Raw genomic sequence first — 18,266 nt, 5'->3', positions numbered from 1 at the left:
TCTCCTCCACCACATACCCTGTGGTATCTCACGTCCGTCTCCTCCACCACATACCCTGTGGTATCTCACGTCCGTCTCCTCCAGCACATACCCTGTGGTATCTCACGTCCGTCTCCTCCACCACATACCCTGTGGTATCTCACGTCCGTCTCCTCTGCTACATATCCTGTGGTATCTCACATCCGTCTCCTCTGCTACATATCCTGTGGTATCTCACATCCGTCTCCTCTGCTACATACCCTGTGGTGTCTCACATCCGTCTCCTCCGCTACATATCCTGTGGTATCTCACATCCGTCTCCTCCGCTACATATCCTGTGGTATCTCACATCCGTCTCCTCCGCTACATATCCTGTGGTATCTCACGTCCGTCTCCTCTGCTACATATCCTGTGGTATCTCACATCCGTCTCCTCTGCTACATACCCTGTGGTATCTCACATCCGTCTCCTCTGCTACATACCCTGTGGTATCTCACATCCGTCTCCTCTGCTACATACCCTGTGGTGTCTCACATCCGTCTCCTCTGCTACATATCCTGTGGTGTCTCACATCCATCTCCTCTGCTACATACCCTGTTGTATCTCACATCCGTCTCCTCTGCTACATATCCTGTGGTATCTCACATCCGTCTCCTCTGCTACATATCCTGTGGTGTCTCACATCCATCTCCTCTGCTACATACCCTGTGGTATCTCACATCCGTCTCCTCTGCTACATACCCTGTGGTATCTCACATCCGTCTCCTCTGCTACATATCCTGTGGTGTCTCATATCCGTCTCCTCTGCCACATATCCTGTGGTATCTCACGTCCGTCTCCTCCACCACATACCCTGTGGTATCTCACGTCCGTCTCCTCCACCACATACTCTGTGGTATCTCACGTCCGTCTCCTCCACCACATACCCTGTGGTATCTCACGTCCGTCTCCTCCACCACATACTCTGTGGTATCTCACGTCCGTCTCCTCCAGCACATACCCTGTGGTATCTCACGTCCGTCTCCTCCACCACATACCCTGTGGTATCTCACGTACGCTGTTCACAGACTAATTCACAACCACCAACACTCCACATTAACCCCGTGGGGATGGGGTTTATAGTTTACAGTGTGTGCAAGGACCGCAGTCAGTAATCAGAATCACTGAGGACAAGTAAATTAGCAGGTTAACCGGACACAGACCACTGCATCTATCACTCTTTATCTCTCCCTCGCTCTCAATTCAATTACAATTCAATTCAATGGCTTTATTGGCATGGGAAACTTATGTTTACATTAAAAAATTAACAGTGCTTATTATTAAACTCACAAAAATTACAAAGGAATAAATAAACATTTGAAATGTAATATTATGTCTATATACAGTGTTGTAACTATGTGCAAATAAGGGTTGTATTTACAATGGTATTTGTTCTTCACTGTTTGCACTTTTCTTGTGGCAATAGGTCACAGATCTTGCTGCTGTGATGGCACACTGTAATTTGTCACCCAGTAGATATGTGTTTTATAAAAATTGGATTTGGTTTCAAATTCTTTGTGGGTCTGTTTAATCTGAAGGAAATATGTGTCTCTAATATGGTCGTACATTTGGCAGGAGGTTAGGAATTGCAGCTCAGTTTCCACCTCATTTTAAGGGCAGTGTGCACATAGCCTGTCTTCTCCTGAGAGCCAGGTCTGCCAGGTCTCTCTCTCTCTCTCTCTCTCTCTCTCTCTCTCTCTCTCTCTCTCTCTCTCTCTCTCTCTCTCTCTCTCTCCTCCCTCCCTGTGATTCTCTCCCTCCCTCCCTGTGATTCTCTCTCTCCCTCCCTGTGATTCTCTCTCTCCCTTTCTCTGATTCTCTCTCTCCCTCTCTCTGATTCTCTCTCTTTCTCTCTCTCTCTTTCTCTCTCCCTCTTTCTCTCTCTTTCTCTCTCTCTCTGATTCTCTCCCTCTCTCTGATTCTCTCCCTCTCTCTGATTCTCTCACCCTCTCTGATTCTCTCTCTCTCTCTCTGAAACAGACCGTGGCTAACCTGTGACTTTCACTAACCATGCTTTAAAATCTAATCTCATGATGCTGTAGCTCCAATGGTGAGTGAATGTTAGTTAGTTATACCACCCTGGGGCTGAGACTACTGTAAATATGTCCTGTTATATTGATGTGGATCTCAATGAGACTAAACTATGTCATAACCCTGGTTGTGGTGGGAGATGAGTGGTCTTAAGGATGGGATTTGTAGTTTACGGCATGTGGAGGATCCACGAAGGCCAAGTTAATTAGCAGGTTAACCAGAGCATAGACCCCTTGCATCTAGCACTCTCTCTGTCTATTTCAATACGGCACAACGGAAAGTTCCCGCTTTTCTTCTCTTCTCTTTCTTTGTGTTGGCTACCCCACTTGGAGGTTCGTGCTCTCTGCTTGGCTCATAGTCAAGTTGTGGGCCGCAGAGGAGCAGAGGAGCAGAGGAGCAGAGGAGCAGAGGAGCAGAGGAGCAGAGGAGCGATTCTACAAGTAGAAACGGCAGGTTCGTCGGTTACCCAGCAGGAACCACTTTTTGTTCTAGCAAGAGAAGGAACGGCCTCCTACTGTGATCAGTACCTATAGGGAGTCTATCAGCAGTCAGATTCTCTGTGTTTCATGCTTTAGTAAAATAAACATGAGGTCTACTTCCCCCCCCCATCCTCTGTGGCTTTCACCACTTGTAATGTCTGTTGTTATTTTTGGTCAGGTCTCTCTCTCTCGAAAAAGCGATGACCAGTTTCCAAGAGAATAAACCTGGTGGAATAAGTTGTGTTGTGGGGTTTGGATGAAGGCCTGGGGAAGGCTGAGAGAAGGAAACCAGACGGAGACCCACAGACCTCTCTAACAAACAACTAATGTATGTTTAGTCTGGTAACATGGCTGTCTGCTGGGAGTGTGTAGTATCACAGAGTATTACACTGGTAATAGAGTCATGTAATAAATAACACATGCAGGGGAGGGTGAAACCACACCACAGACCCAGTACCACCACAGACCCAGTACCACCACAGACCCTTAACCTCCACAGACCCAGTACCACCACAGACCCAGTACCACCACAGACCCTTAACCTCCACAGACCCAGTACCACCACAGACCCAGTACCACCACAGACCCAGTACCTCCACAGACCCAGTACCACCACAGACCCAGTACCACCACAGACCCAGTACCACCACAGACCCTTAACCTCCACAGACCCAGTACCACCACATTACAGTCAGTCCAATATGCTGTAATAGAAATAAGGCCATGTTTTATAAAACAATGTATCCTCGTCTCACACGGCCGCCACTAGTATAACATGTATTAATTTCTGGATGCCAATCACCCATTTCACATGCTACATGTTTGCAAACGAATTAGCAAACGTACAATATGTTAAGAATTTTCTAAAACGTACATGTTACGAATTCTAGCTAGGTGGTTAACGTTAGCTAGCTTACTAACGTTAGCTAGGCTAGGGGTTAAGGTTAGGGGAAGGGTTAGCTAACATGCTAAATAGTTGCAAAGTAGCATAAAAAGTAGTAAGTAGTTGAAAAGTTGCTAAAATGCTAAAGTTGTCCATGATGAGATTCAAACTCGCAACTTTTGGGTTGCTAGACGTTTGCGTTATACACCCACCCACGTCCCTGGATTTACATGTACTATGTTACGTCTAGTCTATGAGACCAGGCTGTTTGGCCTACAAAACTAATATGAACACTCCATGAAGGGGAGACTCTCATGAACACCAGGGTGTTCTCTCTTTTGCTCTATGACCCCCACCAGTGTCTGAAGGTAAATAACCACAAACGAATGGAAGTATGGAGGTAGTTTTGTGCCTTAAAAAACATGAGCTGGCGCACACCCAGAAAAATATGTTTGTGTGGAGGTGTTGACTAACGGCGAATAAACTATAAACTATCAAAATAAAGAAAGTCGCACACTCCATGTATAAACTCCCAGCAATTAGGGCTAGGCCCATTTTTTCTCCACTTCCTGTCTGACTGACGTGCCCAAAGTAAACTGCCTGTAGTTCAGGCCCTGAAGCCAGGATATGCATATAAGTAGTAACATTGGATAGAAAACACTTTGAAGTTTGTGGAAATGTTAAAATAATGTAGGAGAATATAACACAATAGATATGGTAGGAGAAAATCCACACAAAAAAACAATCGGAAATAAAAACAAATTTAGAGACCATCCTCTTACAAACGCAAAAGAAACTTCATATTGAAAATGAGCTCCCTGGATGCAAATCCAATGGCTTCCACGGGGTGTCAGCAGTCTATATTCAAGGTTTCGGGCTTGTAACTTCAAAACGAATAAGAAATATCAGTTTTAGTAGAGGGACACAGTCTTGGAAATTAGTGTTTCCATTACGCACCTGCTAAAATCGGTTTCCTATTGAACATACTTCTTTCCGAAATAAATATTATAGTTTGATTACATTTTAGGGTATCTGAGGAGTAAATAGAAACGTATTTTGACTTGTTGAAACAAAGGCTAGGGGTAGATTTTCAGATTCTTTTCTCTGCCTGTTGAACGAGTGGATTACTCAAATCGATGGCGTTAACTAAACAGACTTTTTGGGATATAAAGAAGGATTTTATCTAACAAAACGACACAACATGTTATAGCTGGGACCTTTTGGATGACAAATCAGAGGAGGATTTTCAAAAAGTAAGTGAATATAAAATCGTTATATGTGAATGTATGAAACCTGTGCCGGTGAAAAAATATTTTGATGTGGGGCGCCGTCCTCAAACAATCACATGGCATGCTTTCGCTGTAATAGCTACTGTAAATCTGACAGTGCAGTTAGATTAACAATAATTTAAGCTTTCAGCCAATATAAGACAATTAAATGTACATAAATGTTTAAAATCCATAATATTTATGATTATTTCTTTGAATTGCGTGCCCTCCAGTTTCATCGGAAGTTGTCCCGCTAGCGGGGACACCTAGCCCTATAAAATGGGTATTTACCAACGTTTCGGCATCACTGTGCCTTCCTCAGTTTTGTGCCAACAAAAATAAAGGGTTAAATATGTGTAAAAAAAAAAGTTTAAAACTTAGCAGTTTCTGAGAGCTCTAATCTCTTTATATGTATATAGATTCACCGAATTACAAGTATGTCTGTCTGTGCGACTGACTGACTGACTGACCGCACCCGGCCAGGACCTCTCCTGTCCACCATTACGTCATTCACAATGACTGCGTCTCAAATGGCATCCTACTATTCCCTATATAGTGTACTACTTTCGACCAGGGCCCACAGGGGATAGGGTGCCATTTTGGGACGTAACCCAACTCTCACTCCCATACCTCACCACCAGACTATGCTGCATAACACAGTAGAAAAACAATAAGGAAAGGTAGACATAACACACCTGAAGGCAGTAAATCACACAGAACTAATCTAGATAGTATCTGTGGAAGAGCCTGGACATAGACCGGGAACAGATCTAGATAGTATCTGTGGAAGAGCCTGGACATAGACCGGGAACTGATCTAGACAGGATCTGTAGAAGAGCCTGGACATAGACCGGGAACTGATCTAGACAGGATCTGTGGAAGAGCCTGGACATAGACAGGGAACAGATCTAGATAGTATCTGTGGAAGAGCCTGGACATAGACAGGGAACTGATATAGACAGGGAACTGATCTAGACAGGATCTGTGGAAGAGCCTGGACATAGACAGGGAACTGATCTAGACAGGATCTGTGGAAGAGCCTGGACATAGACAGGGAACTGATCTAGACAGGATCTGTGGAAGAGCCTGGACATAGACAGGGAACTGATCTAGACAGGATCTGTGGAAGAGCCTGGACATAGACAGGGAACTGATCTAGACAGGATCTGTGGAAGAGCCTGGACATAGACAGGGAACTGATCTAGACAGGATCTGTGGAAGAGCCTGGACATAGACAGGGAACTGATCTAGACAGGATCTGTGGAAGAGCCTGGACATACACAGGGAACTGATCTAGACAGGCTCTGTGGAAGAGCCTGGACATAGACAGGGAACTGATCTAGACATGCTTGGTGGAAGTGCCTGGACATAGACAGGGAACTGATCTAGACAGGCTCTGTGGAAGAGCCTGGACATAGACAGGGAACTGATCTAGACAGGATCTGTGGAAGAGCCTGGACATAGACCGGGAAGACGACAAGTACCACTGTGACTGCTGTATTCAGTCATATCCCCCCCCTTCACAAATCAAACGTACAGCAGCATACTGGACACTGTCAGACACACGGAACACGGGCGTGTTTTCTCCACCAATAGAAATCATTCGATTAGATTTGATACTGAAGTAGTGCACTAGGGAAGGAATAGGGTGAGATTTGGGTGGTAACCTAGCTGTCAGGTGGGCCACTAGATATCCCACAGAGCCCTGGTGATGGCCTGGATACATCACCTTACCTCCGGGGCCAACCAACTAGAGAGAGGAGGAGGAGGAGGAGGAAGAGGAGGGGGGGGGGGAGTTACACAAAATACCAGGGTATGTTTTGATACACAACCCCTTCAGGTTGAGCGGAGGGTCTGATTAATCACCACCCATCATTCTCTGCTCAGCGGACCATCACCATGCTAATTACAGGTAATAGATGTTGCCTGGATCGGATGGATGGATACAGACATTCCTCGGGGTCTCCTGTTCTGACTAGAACCTGGCCCAACCTGAGAACCCTCTGGAATAAATCAACATTTTTTTCTCTCTCTTTCTCTGCCTCGTTCCCCCTCTATTTCCCCCTCTCTTTCCCCCTCTCTTTCCCCCTCTATTTCCCCCTCTCTTTCCCCCTCTCTTTCCCCCTCTCGTTCCAATGTTGACTTTGTGGACCTTGGAGTGAAAAGTAACTCTGACCCCCCCCCACCCCCACGCTTCCTTCCTCACCCTCAACGCCCTTCTCGCTCTTACCCTCTACAACTGTGACATCAGATATAGCTCTGACCAGTGCCACAGTGAGGAGACGCCACTGGGGAGCCATTTTGGAGACCCCAGGGCTCAAGTGTCTGTTATTATACTGCGGTATGGCTGTCTGGGGAGTCCAGATGCCCCTTAGTGGAAAGGTTGGAGAGGAAGGAGGGGAGATGGAGAGAAGGACAGAGGAGAAGAGTTGGATTGGAAGAGAGGTGTCAGGGATTGACTGAGTAAAAGAACACGTAGAGGAATGTCTTCAGCTGTGGTTTTCAGCAGCACGTCAAGAGGATCCGTTGATAGGATACAGGCTCAGCCACAGGTGTGTCCCTATTGGCCCTGGTCAACAGTAGTGCACTGTAAAGGGAATAGGGAGCCATTTGGGTCACATTCACAACATTCAGCTTCCTGTTTTGGGTTAGCAGTCATCTCTGGGGTTTTCTCATGTCACTCTGTAGTCTAGTCAACATTCAGCTTCCTGTTTTGGGTTAGCAGTCACCTCTGGGTGTTTTCTCATGTCTCTCTGTAGTCTAGGTGACATTCAGCTTCCTGTTTTGGGTTAGCAGTCATCTCTGGGTGTTTTCTCATGTCTCTCTGTAGTCTAGTCGACATTCAGCTTCCTGTTTTGGGTTAGCAGTCATCTCTGGGTGTTTTCTCATGTCTCTCTGTAGTCTAGTCAACATTCAGCTTCCTGTTTTGGGTTAGCAGTCCTCTCTGGGGTTTTCTCATGTCTCTCTGTAGTCTAGTCAACATTCAGCTTCCTGTTTTGGGTTAGCAGTCATCTCTGGGTGTTTTCTCATGTCTCTCTGTAGTCTAGTCAACATTCAGCTTCCTGTTTTGGGTTAGCAGTCATTTCTGGGGTTTTCTCATGTCTCTCTGTAGTCTAGTTGACATTCAGCTTCCTGTTTTGGGTTAGCAGTCCTCTCTGGGGTTTTCTCATGTCTCTCTGTAGTCTAGTCAACATTCAGCTTCCTGTTTTGGGTTAGCAGTCATCTCTGGGGTTTTCTCATGTCTCTCTGTAGTCTAGTCAACATTCAGCTTCCTGTTTTGGGTTAGCAGTCATCTCTGGGGTTTTCTCATGTCTCTCTGTAGTCTAGTTGACATTCAGCTTCCTGTTTTGGGTTAGCAGTCCTCTCTGGGGTTTTCTCATGTCTCTCTGTAGTCTAGTCAACATTCAGCTTCCTGTTTTGGGTTAGCAGTCATCTCTGGGTGTTTTCTCATGTCTCTCTGTAGTCTAGTCGACATTCAGCTTCCTGTTTTGGGTTAGCAGTCATCTCTGGGGTTTTCTCATGTCTCTCTGTAGTCTAGTCAACATTCAGCTTCCTGTTTTGGGTTAGCAGTTATCTCTGGGGTTTTCTCATGTCTCTCTGTAGTCTAGTTGACATTCAGCTTCCTGTTTTGGGTTAGCAGTCATCTCTGGGGTTTTCTCATGTCTCTCTGTAGTCTAGTCAACATTCAGCTTCCTGTTTTGGGTTAGCAGTTATCTCTGGGGTTTTCTCATGTCTCTCTGTAGTCTAGGTGACATTCAGCTTCCTGTTTAGGGTTAGCAGTCATTTCTGGGTGTTTTCTCATGTCTCTCTGTAGTCTAGTCAACATTCAGCTTCCTGTTTTGGGTTAGCAGTTATCTCTGGGGTTTTCTCATGTCTCTCTGTAGTCTAGGTGACATTCAGCTTCCTGTTTAGGGTTAGCAGTCATCTCTGGGGTTTTCTCATGTCTCTCTGTAGTCTAGTTGACATTCAGCTTCCTGTTTTGGGTTAGCAGTCATCTCTGGGGTTTTCTCATGTCTCTCTGTAGTCTAGTCAACATTCAGATTCCTGTTTTGGGTTAGCAGTCATCTCTGGGGTTTTCTCATGTCTCTCTGTAGTCTAGACGCTGCCTGATGTGAGGTTGTTGACTGACGTTTTCCTGATGTTGACAGATCACCATTCCACAGAGCCTTTAAGTAGTTCTATAGTACTAGAACAGTAACAGTAGTAGTATAATATAGTAGTTATACTACTGAGTCTTAAAAACACAACTACCACACAGCTCAGCCACCCACATGTTAACCTGCCTGCCTTCCTGGCTCAGCCTGGCTCCATTTACTGAAATGAGTTTACAGAACATTTACCCGACCAGATGTGAGATCGTTAGGCCATATTTACAGTTGGGCTACAATGGCCTCTATCATCAGCAGCTCTCTCTCTGTGTGTGTGTGTGTGTGTGTGTGTGTGTGTGTGTGTGTGTGTGTGTGTGTGTGTGTGTGTGTGTGTGTGTGTGTGTGTGTGTGTGTGTGTGTGTGTGTGTGTGTGTGTGTGTGTGTGTGTGTGTGTGTGTGTGTGTGTGTGTGTGTGTGTGTGTGTGTGTGTTAGTTGGATGTTTATCTTCTAGTGAAGCAACATCTCTTCCTCCAAAGTGTCTTTTCCCACGAAAATGTAAAGTGTGTTCCATTTACAAACAGCACCAACCTCAAATCCTTTTTGGTAATAATTCATATTTAATCTGTCCGTGAGGACTATTTTCTTCCAAGAAAACTTGTATCATAATATTTTCAGTTTATTTATAGAGAAGCAAGAGAGAATGGATACTTACATCATGGAGGATACCTACATTGGTCGGCAGGTTGCCTAGAGTTTAGAGTGATTGGCCAGTAACCAAATAATTACTGGTTAGGATCCGCGAGCCGACTAAGTGAAAAATCTGTCGATGTGCTCTTGAGCAAGGCACTAAACCCTAATTGTTCTGAATAAGAGAACCTGCTAAATGACTCAAAATATTAATTGTTCATTTCACTTAAAACATCCTCCAGTGATTTTTTAAAAAATGTACTTTTATAAAACAATATTCCAAATATAAAGTACACACACACAAATATACACAATAATAATAAATGTTTTTTAGCAAGATAGTGTTTTTTTTTTTTGACAACTGCAAACTTAAGAGTAGGACATTCAAGGAGTTTGTCTGATGGGAATCCGTGATGTCGTCGGCCTCCCTCTCTGCTTCAGGGACAATAAGGTCCCTATTTTAGTCCATTGCACACAAGGTCCAACTGAAAATGTGGCTTCTGCTTTTAACCCAACCCCTCTGAAAGACACACAATAGAGACCCCCTCCCACTTGTGCTAAACCATAAACATACCACGACCACCTATTGAGATGAGCCGTTTGTGAAGTAAATCAGGTGTTAAAAATGAGGTGAAAAGGAAACTGGAGTCCCACTTTAACCCGAGATAACTGTCCCTCTAATGTAGTTGTCAAAACAGTTGATACACCAGTCACACTGTTGACAGTGACTCGAGGCTGCCACCTACAGGATATAGCATGCAGTTACACCACATTTTTAAAAAGCCCACAGCTCCACCTTGTGGTGGCATAGTCTACATGCACTAAAATGACACGGGCAAATTGATAAGACTAGTTTCTTGAAGAAAAACAATAAAATGTACGAATCAAAAGGTAAAAACACAATAGAATGCTTCTGTTAAAGGCCATTGACGGCCGAAAAATTATGATTTTAACTCAAATTGTAGAAATAAAGTATCACGTTTTTAAATTGTGAGCGAGAGTTGTGCTCGTGATTTTTTTGGTTGGTTGGTCCTCGTCTCCCGTCGGGGGTTGAGCCCTGGTGCCTTCGATACCTCTCCAATAACACATTAAACACAAGGTGTTTTTCGGACATTATTTTATTAGCCAGTACAGGTTAACCGTGTTGTAAGACTCTGTCTAACAAACCCGAGGAATTCCTTCCAGACTTCACACAGAGACAACAAATTAAAATGAGTGACAGTGAACCACAATGCACAGCAACCAGCCACTGTTGGTCAGATCTTCAGTACAAACCATCCAATGAATATATATATACATACACACTTTACATTTTATGAAAATGTACGATTGATCGACAGTGTTTTTAGGTCATGTATCTTACCTCAGACAAACGGACACGTTTACAGATCTCACCACTTCACTACAGCTAATAGAACAACTGAGTGACTTCAGTACTGAAGACTACAGCAAATAAACTATAACTCCTTAGTCTCACCCTACCTTCAACCCAGAGAGTACAGTAATGACAGTCTCACCCTACCTTCAACCCAGAGAGGAGTACAGTAATGACAGTCTCACCCTACCTTCAACCCAGAGAGGAGGTACAGTAATGACAGTCTCACCCTACCTTCAACCCAGAGAGGAGGTACAGTAATGACAGTCTCACCCTACCTTCAACCCAGAGAGGAGGTACAGTAATGACAGTCTCACCCTACCTTCAACCCAGAGAGGAGGTACAGTAATGACAGTCTCACCCTACCTTCAACCCAGAGAGGAGTACAGTAATGACAGTCTCACCCTACCTTCAACCCAGAGAGGAGTACAGTAATGACAGTCTCACCCTACCTTCAACCCAGAGAGGAGGTACAGTAATGACAGTCTCACCCTACCTTCAACCCAGAGAGGAGTTGAGTAATGACAGTCTCACCCTACTTTCAACCCAGAGAGGAGGTACAGTAATGACAGTCTCACCCTACCTTCAACCCAGAGAGGAGTACAGTAATGACAGTCTCACCCTACCTTCAACCCAGAGAGGAGGTACAGTAATGACAGTCTCACCCTACCTTCAACCCAGAGAGGAGGTACAGTAATGACAGTCTCACCCTACCTTCAACCCAGAGAGGAGGTACAGTAATGACAGTCTCACCCTACCTTCAACCCAGAGAGGAGTACAGTAATGACAGTCTCACCCTACCTTCAACCCAGAGAGGAGTACAGTAATGACAGTCTCACCCTACCTTCAACCCAGAGAGGAGTACAGTAACGACAGTCTCACCCTACCTTCAACCCAGAGAGGAGGTACAGTAATGACAGTCTCACCCTACCTTCAACCCAGAGAGGAGGTACAGTAATGACAGTCTCACCCTACCTTCAACCCAGAGAGGAGGTACAGTAATGACAGTCTCACCCTACCTTCAACCCAGAGAGGAGGTACAGTAATGACAGTCTCACCCTACCTTCAACCCAGAGAGGAGGTACAGTAATGACAGTCTCACCCTACCTTCAACCCAGAGAGAGGTACAGTAATGACAGTCTCACCCTACCTTCAACCCAGAGAGGAGGTACAGTAATGACAGTCTCACCCTACCTTCAACCCAGAGAGGAGGTACAGTAATGACAGTCTCACCCTACCTTCAACCCAGAGAGGAGTACAGTAATGACAGTCTCACCCTACCTTCAACCCAGAGAGGAGGTACAGTAATGACAGTCTCACCCTACCTTCAACCCAGAGAGGAGGTACAGTAATGACAGTCTCACCCTACCTTCAACCCAGAGAGGAGTACAGTAATGACAGTCTCACCCTACCTTCAACCCAGAGAGGAGTACAGTAATGACAGTCTCACCCTACCTTCAACCCAGAGAGGAGTACAGTAATGACAGTCTCACCCTACCTTCAACCCAGAGAGGAATACAGTAATGACAGTCTCACCCTACCTTCAACCCAGAGAGGAGTACAGTAATGACAGTCTCACCCTACCTTCAACCCAGAGAGGAGTACAGTAATGACAGTCTCACCCTACCTTCAACCCAGAGAGGAGTACAGTAATGACATGTATTAGTAGATAGATGTAGCCTGGCATAGCATGCAGGTAAATACTCTTCATCCTTAGGAGGATGAGGAAGATAATGCCTAAGTTGAAGCGTGAAGCAGGAAAGGGTCTCTGGAACTGCTTGGTGGTACAGAGAAGTGTTGCTAGTCGAGTGTGTGTGTGTGTGTGTGTACGCGAGATATGTGATCCAATGCATGTACGGTGTGTGTGTGTGTGTGTGTGTCTGTTAGTGTGTTCTCTCTCAACACTGCTCTACTGTGTATAATGACTATACCAAACATTAGGAACCTGAGGTCACCCCCCCCCTGCCCCCTTTTGCCCTCAGAACAGCCTTAATTCGTCAGGTCATGAACTCCAAAGTCGACTCCATTGCCACAGTTGTGTCAAGTTGGCTGGATGTTCATTGGGTGTCGGACCATTCTTGATACATACGGGAAACTGTTGAGTGTGAAAAACCCAGCAGTGTTGCAGTTCTTGACTTAAACTGGTGCGCCTGGCACCTACTACTATAACCCCGTTCAAAGGCACTTAAATCTTTAGTCTCGCCCGTTCACCCTCTGAATGACACAGATACACAATCCATGTCTCAATTGTCTCAAGTCTTAAAAACCCTTCTTGAACCCGTCTCCTCCCCTTCATCTACACTGATTGAAGTGGATTTAACAAGTGACATCAATAAGGGATCATAACTTTCACCTGGATTCACCTGGTCAGTCTGTGTCATGGAAAGAGCAGGTGTTCTTAATGTTTTGTATACTCAGTGTATATATGTATTTTGTGTTTCTGTTAACGTGTGTGTGTGTGTGTGTGTGTGTGTGTGTGTGTGTGTGTGTGTGTGTGTGTGTGTGTGTGTGTGTGTGTATTCAGTGTGTGTAACTTCACGCTACGAGAGGGCCCAGGCTGATCTCTACGTGGTGTGTCAGCCATATTGCCTCGGTGGGGGCATCGTCCTCCTCGCTCGGCCTTATGGGAGACGCCAAATTCCGGAAGTCGTGGCGAATCTTAAAGGACACCGTGACATCACCGTCCTCCTCGCGCTGAGGGACCACCTTGATGAAGAAACCGATCTTATTGGACTTCCTGAAGGCCACCACGCTGGACGGGAGACAGGAGCAGAGAGGGAAGGTTAGGAGACGAGGGCCAGAGAGGGAAGGTTAGGAGACCAGGGCCAGAGAGGGAAGGTAAGTCTCTCCTACAGACAACATGATACCACTCATACTTGACATTCAGCTTCCTGTTTTGGGTTAGCAGTCATCTCTGGGGTTTTCTCATGTCTCTCTGTAGTCTAGTTGACATTCAGCTTCCTGTTTTGGGTTAGCAGTCCTCTCTGGGGTTTTCTCATGTCTCTCTGTAGTCTAGTCAACATTCAGCTTCCTGTTTTGGGTTAGCAGTTATCTCTGGGGTTTTCTCATGTCTCTCTGTAGTCTAGTTGACATTCAGCTTCCTGTTTTGGGTTAGCAGTCATCTCTGGGGTTTTCTCATGTCTCTCTGTAGTCTAGTCAACATTCAGCTTCCTGTTTTGGGTTAGCAGTTATCTCTGGGGTTTTCTCATGTCTCTCTGTAGTCTAGGTGACATTCAGCTTCCTGTTTAGGGTTAGCAGTCATCTCTGGGTGTTTTCTCATGTCTCTCTGTAGTCTAGACGCTGCCTGATGTGAGGTTGTTGACTGACGTTTTCCTGATGTTGACAGATCACCATTCCACACAGCCTTTAAGTAGTTCTATAGTACTAGAACAGTAACAGAAGTAGTATAATATAGTAGTTATACTACTGAGTCTTAAAAACACAACTACCACACAGCTCAGCCACCCACATGTTAACCTGCCTGCCTTCCTGGCTCAGCCTGGCTCCATTTACTGAAATGAGTTTACAGAACATTTACCCGACCAGATGTGAGATCGTTAGGCCATATTTACAGTTGGGCTACAATGGCCTCTATCATCAGCAGCTCTCTCTCTGTGTGTGTGTGTGTGTGTGTGTGTGTGTGTGTGTGTGTGTTAGTTGGATGTTTATCTTCTAGTGAAGCAACATCTCTTCCTCCAAAGTGTCTTTTCCCACGAAAATGTAAAGTGTGTTCCATTTACAAACAGCACCAACCTCAAATCCTTTTTGGTAATAATTCATATTTAATCTGTCCGTGAGGACTATTTTCTTCCAAGAAAACTTGTATCATAATATTTTCAGTTTATTTATAGAGAAGCAAGAGAGAATGGATACTTACATCATGGAGGATACCTACATTGGTCGGCAGGTTGCCTAGAGTTTAGAGTGATTGGCCAGTAACCAAATAATTACTGGTTAGGATCCGCGAGCCGACTAAGTGAAAAATCTGTCGATGTGCTCTTGAGCAAGGCACTAAACCCTAATTGTTCTGAATAAGAGAACCTGCTAAATGACTCAAAATATTAATTGTTCATTTCACTTAAAACATCCTCCAGTGATTTTTAAAAAAATGTACTTTTATAAAACAATATTCCAAATATAAAGTACACACACACAAATATACACAATAATAATAAATGTTTTTTAGCAAGATAGTGTTTTTTTTTTTTGACAACTGCAAACTTAAGAGTAGGACATTCAAGGAGTTTGTCTGATGGGAATCCGTGATGTCGTCGGCCTCCCTCTCTGCTTCAGGGACAATAAGGTCCCTATTTTAGTCCATTGCACACAAGGTCCAACTGAAAATGTGGCTTCTGCTTTTAACCCAACCCCTCTGAAAGACACACAATAGAGACCCCCTCCCACTTGTGCTAAACCATAAACATACCACGACCACCTATTGAGATGAGCCGTTTGTGAAGTAAATCAGGTGTTAAAAATGAGGTGAAAAGGAAACTGGAGTCCCACTTTAACCCGAGATAACTGTCCCTCTAATGTAGTTGTCAAAACAGTTGATACACCAGTCACACTGTTGACAGTGACTCGAGGCTGCCACCTACAGGATATAGCATGCAGTTACACCACATTTTTAAAAAGCCCACAGCTCCACCTTGTGGTGGCATAGTCTACATGCACTAAAATGACACGGGCAAATTGATAAGACTAGTTTCTTGAAGAAAAACAATAAAATGTACGAATCAAAAGGTAAAAACACAATAGAATGCTTCTGTTAAAGGCCATTGACGGCCGAAAAATTATGATTTTAACTCAAATTGTAGAAATAAAGTATCACGTTTTTAAATTGTGAGCGAGAGTTGTGCTCGTGATTTTTTTGGTTGGTTGGTCCTCGTCTCCCGTCGGGGGTTGAGCCCTGGTGCCTTCGATACCTCTCCAATAACACATTAAACACAAGGTGTTTTTCGGACATTATTTTATTAGCCAGTACAGGTTAACCGTGTTGTAAGACTCTGTCTAACAAACCCGAGGAATTCCTTCCAGACTTCACACAGAGACAACAAATTAAAATGAGTGACAGTGAACCACAATGCACAGCAACCAGCCACTGTTGGTCAGATCTTCAGTACAAACCATCCAATGAATATATATATACATACACACTTTACATTTTATGAAAATGTACGATTGATCGACAGTGTTTTTAGGTCATGTATCTTACCTCAGACAAACGGACACGTTTACAGATCTCACCACTTCACTACAGCTAATAGAACAACTGAGTGACTTCAGTACTGAAGACTACAGCAAATAAACTATAACTCCTTAGTCTCACCCTACCTTCAACCCAGAGAGGAGGTACAGTAATGACAGTCTCACCCTACCTTCAACCCAGAGAGGAGGTACAGTAATGACAGTCTCACCCTACCTTCAACCCAGAGAGGAGTACAGTAATGACAGTCTCACCCTACCTTCAACCCAGAGAGGAGTACAGTAATGACAGTCTCACCCTACCTTCAACCCAGAGAGGAGGTACAGTAATGAGTCTCACCCTACCTTCAACCCAGAGAGGAGTACAGTAATGACAGTCTCACCCTACCTTCAACCCAGAGAGGAGGTACAGTAATGACAGTCTCACCCTACCTTCAACCCAGAGAGAGGTACAGTAATGACAGTCTCACCCTACCTTCAACCCAGAGAGGAGGTACAGTAATGACAGTCTCACCCTACCTTCAACCCAGAGAGGAGGTACAGTAATGACAGTCTCACCCTACCTTCAACCCAGAGAGGAGTACAGTAATGACAGTCTCACCCTACCTTCAACCCAGAGAGGAGTACAGTAATGACAGTCTCACCCTACCTTCAACCCAGAGAGGAGGTACAGTAATGACAGTCTCACCCTACCTTCAACCCAGAGAGGAGTACAGTAACGACAGTCTCACCCTACCTTCAACCCAGAGAGGAGGTACAGTAATGACAGTCTCACCCTACCTTCAACCCAGAGAGGAGTACAGTAATGACAGTCTCACCCTACCTTCAACCCAGAGAGGAGGTACAGTAATGACAGTCTCACCCTACCTTCAACCCAGAGAGGAGGTACAGTAATGACAGTCTCACCCTACCTTCAACCCAGAGAGGAGGTACAGTAATGACAGTCTCACCCTACCTTCAACCAGAGAGGAGTACAGTAATGACAGTCTCACCCTACCTTCAACCAGAGAGGAGTACAGTAATGACAGTCTCACCCTACCTTCAACCCAGAGAGGAGGTACAGTAATGACAGTCTCACCCTACCTTCAACCCAGAGAGGAGGTACAGTAATGACAGTCTCACCCTACCTTCAACCAGAGAGGAGTACAGTAATGACAGTCTCACCCTACCTTCAACCCAGAGAGGAGGTACAGTAATGACAGTCTCACCCTACCTTCAACCCAGAGAGGAGGTACAGTAATGACAGTCTCACCCTACCTTCAACCCAGAGAGGAGGTACAGTAATGACAGTCTCACCCTACCTTCAACCCAGAGAGGAGGTACAGTAATGACAGTCTCACCCTACCTTCAACCCAGAGAGGAGGTACAGTAATGACAGTCTCACCCTACCTTCAACCCAGAGAGGAGTACAGTAATGACAGTCTCACCCTACCTTCAACCCAGAGAGGAGTACAGTAATGACAGTCTCACCCTACCTTCAACCCAGAGAGGAGTACAGTAATGACAGTCTCACCCTACCTTCAACCCAGAGAGGAGTACAGTAACGACAGTCTCACCCTACCTTCAACCCAGAGAGGAGGTACAGTAATGACAGTCTCACCCTACCTTCAACCCAGAGAGGAGGTACAGTAATGACAGTCTCACCCTACCTTCAACCCAGAGAGGAGTACAGTAATGACAGTCTCACCCTACCTTCAACCCAGAGAGGAGTACAGTAATGACAGTCTCACCCTACCTTCAACCCAGAGAGGAGGTACAGTAATGACAGTCTCACCCTACCTTCAACCCAGAGAGGAGGTACAGTAATGACAGTCTCACCCTACCTTCAACCCAGAGAGGAGGTACAGTAATGACAGTCTCACCCTACCTTCAACCCAGAGAGGAGTACAGTAATGACAGTCTCACCCTACCTTCAACCCAGAGAGGAGTACAGTAATGACAGTCTCACCCTACCTTCAACCCAGAGAGGAGTACAGTAATGACAGTCTCACCCTACCTTCAACCCAGAGAGGAGTACAGTAATGACAGTCTCACCCTACCTTCAACCCAGAGAGGAGTACAGTAATGACAGTCTCACCCTACCTTCAACCCAGAGAGGAGTACAGTAATGACAGTCTCACCCTACCTTCAACCCAGAGAGGAGTACAGTAATGACATGTATTAGTAGATAGATGTAGCCTGGCATAGCATGCAGGTAAATACTCTTCATCCTTAGGAGGATGAGGAAGATA

The 18,266-nt window shown here is 45.1% G+C and overlaps 1 long non-coding RNA gene across 1 annotated transcript; it reads right to left on the bottom strand.

Moving 5' to 3' along the window:
• Positions 1-10,555: 10,555 nt before the first annotated feature.
• Positions 10,556-11,788, bottom strand: LOC139581777 (uncharacterized). Its single transcript, XR_011676280.1, has 2 exons — positions 11,021-11,788; positions 10,556-10,937 (listed from the first exon to the last, which is right to left on the bottom strand). It is a non-coding gene; the product is annotated as an uncharacterized lncRNA (long non-coding RNA).
• Between the last annotated feature and the right edge of the window lie 6,478 nt (positions 11,789-18,266).

The sequence above is a fragment of the Salvelinus alpinus genome, chromosome 7 (assembly GCF_045679555.1).
Source record: "Salvelinus alpinus chromosome 7, SLU_Salpinus.1, whole genome shotgun sequence".
Lineage (NCBI taxonomy): Eukaryota > Metazoa > Chordata > Actinopteri > Salmoniformes > Salmonidae > Salvelinus > Salvelinus alpinus.
The sequence above is the reverse complement of the archived record's forward strand: the minus strand, read 5'-3'. Positions and strand labels throughout refer to the sequence as shown.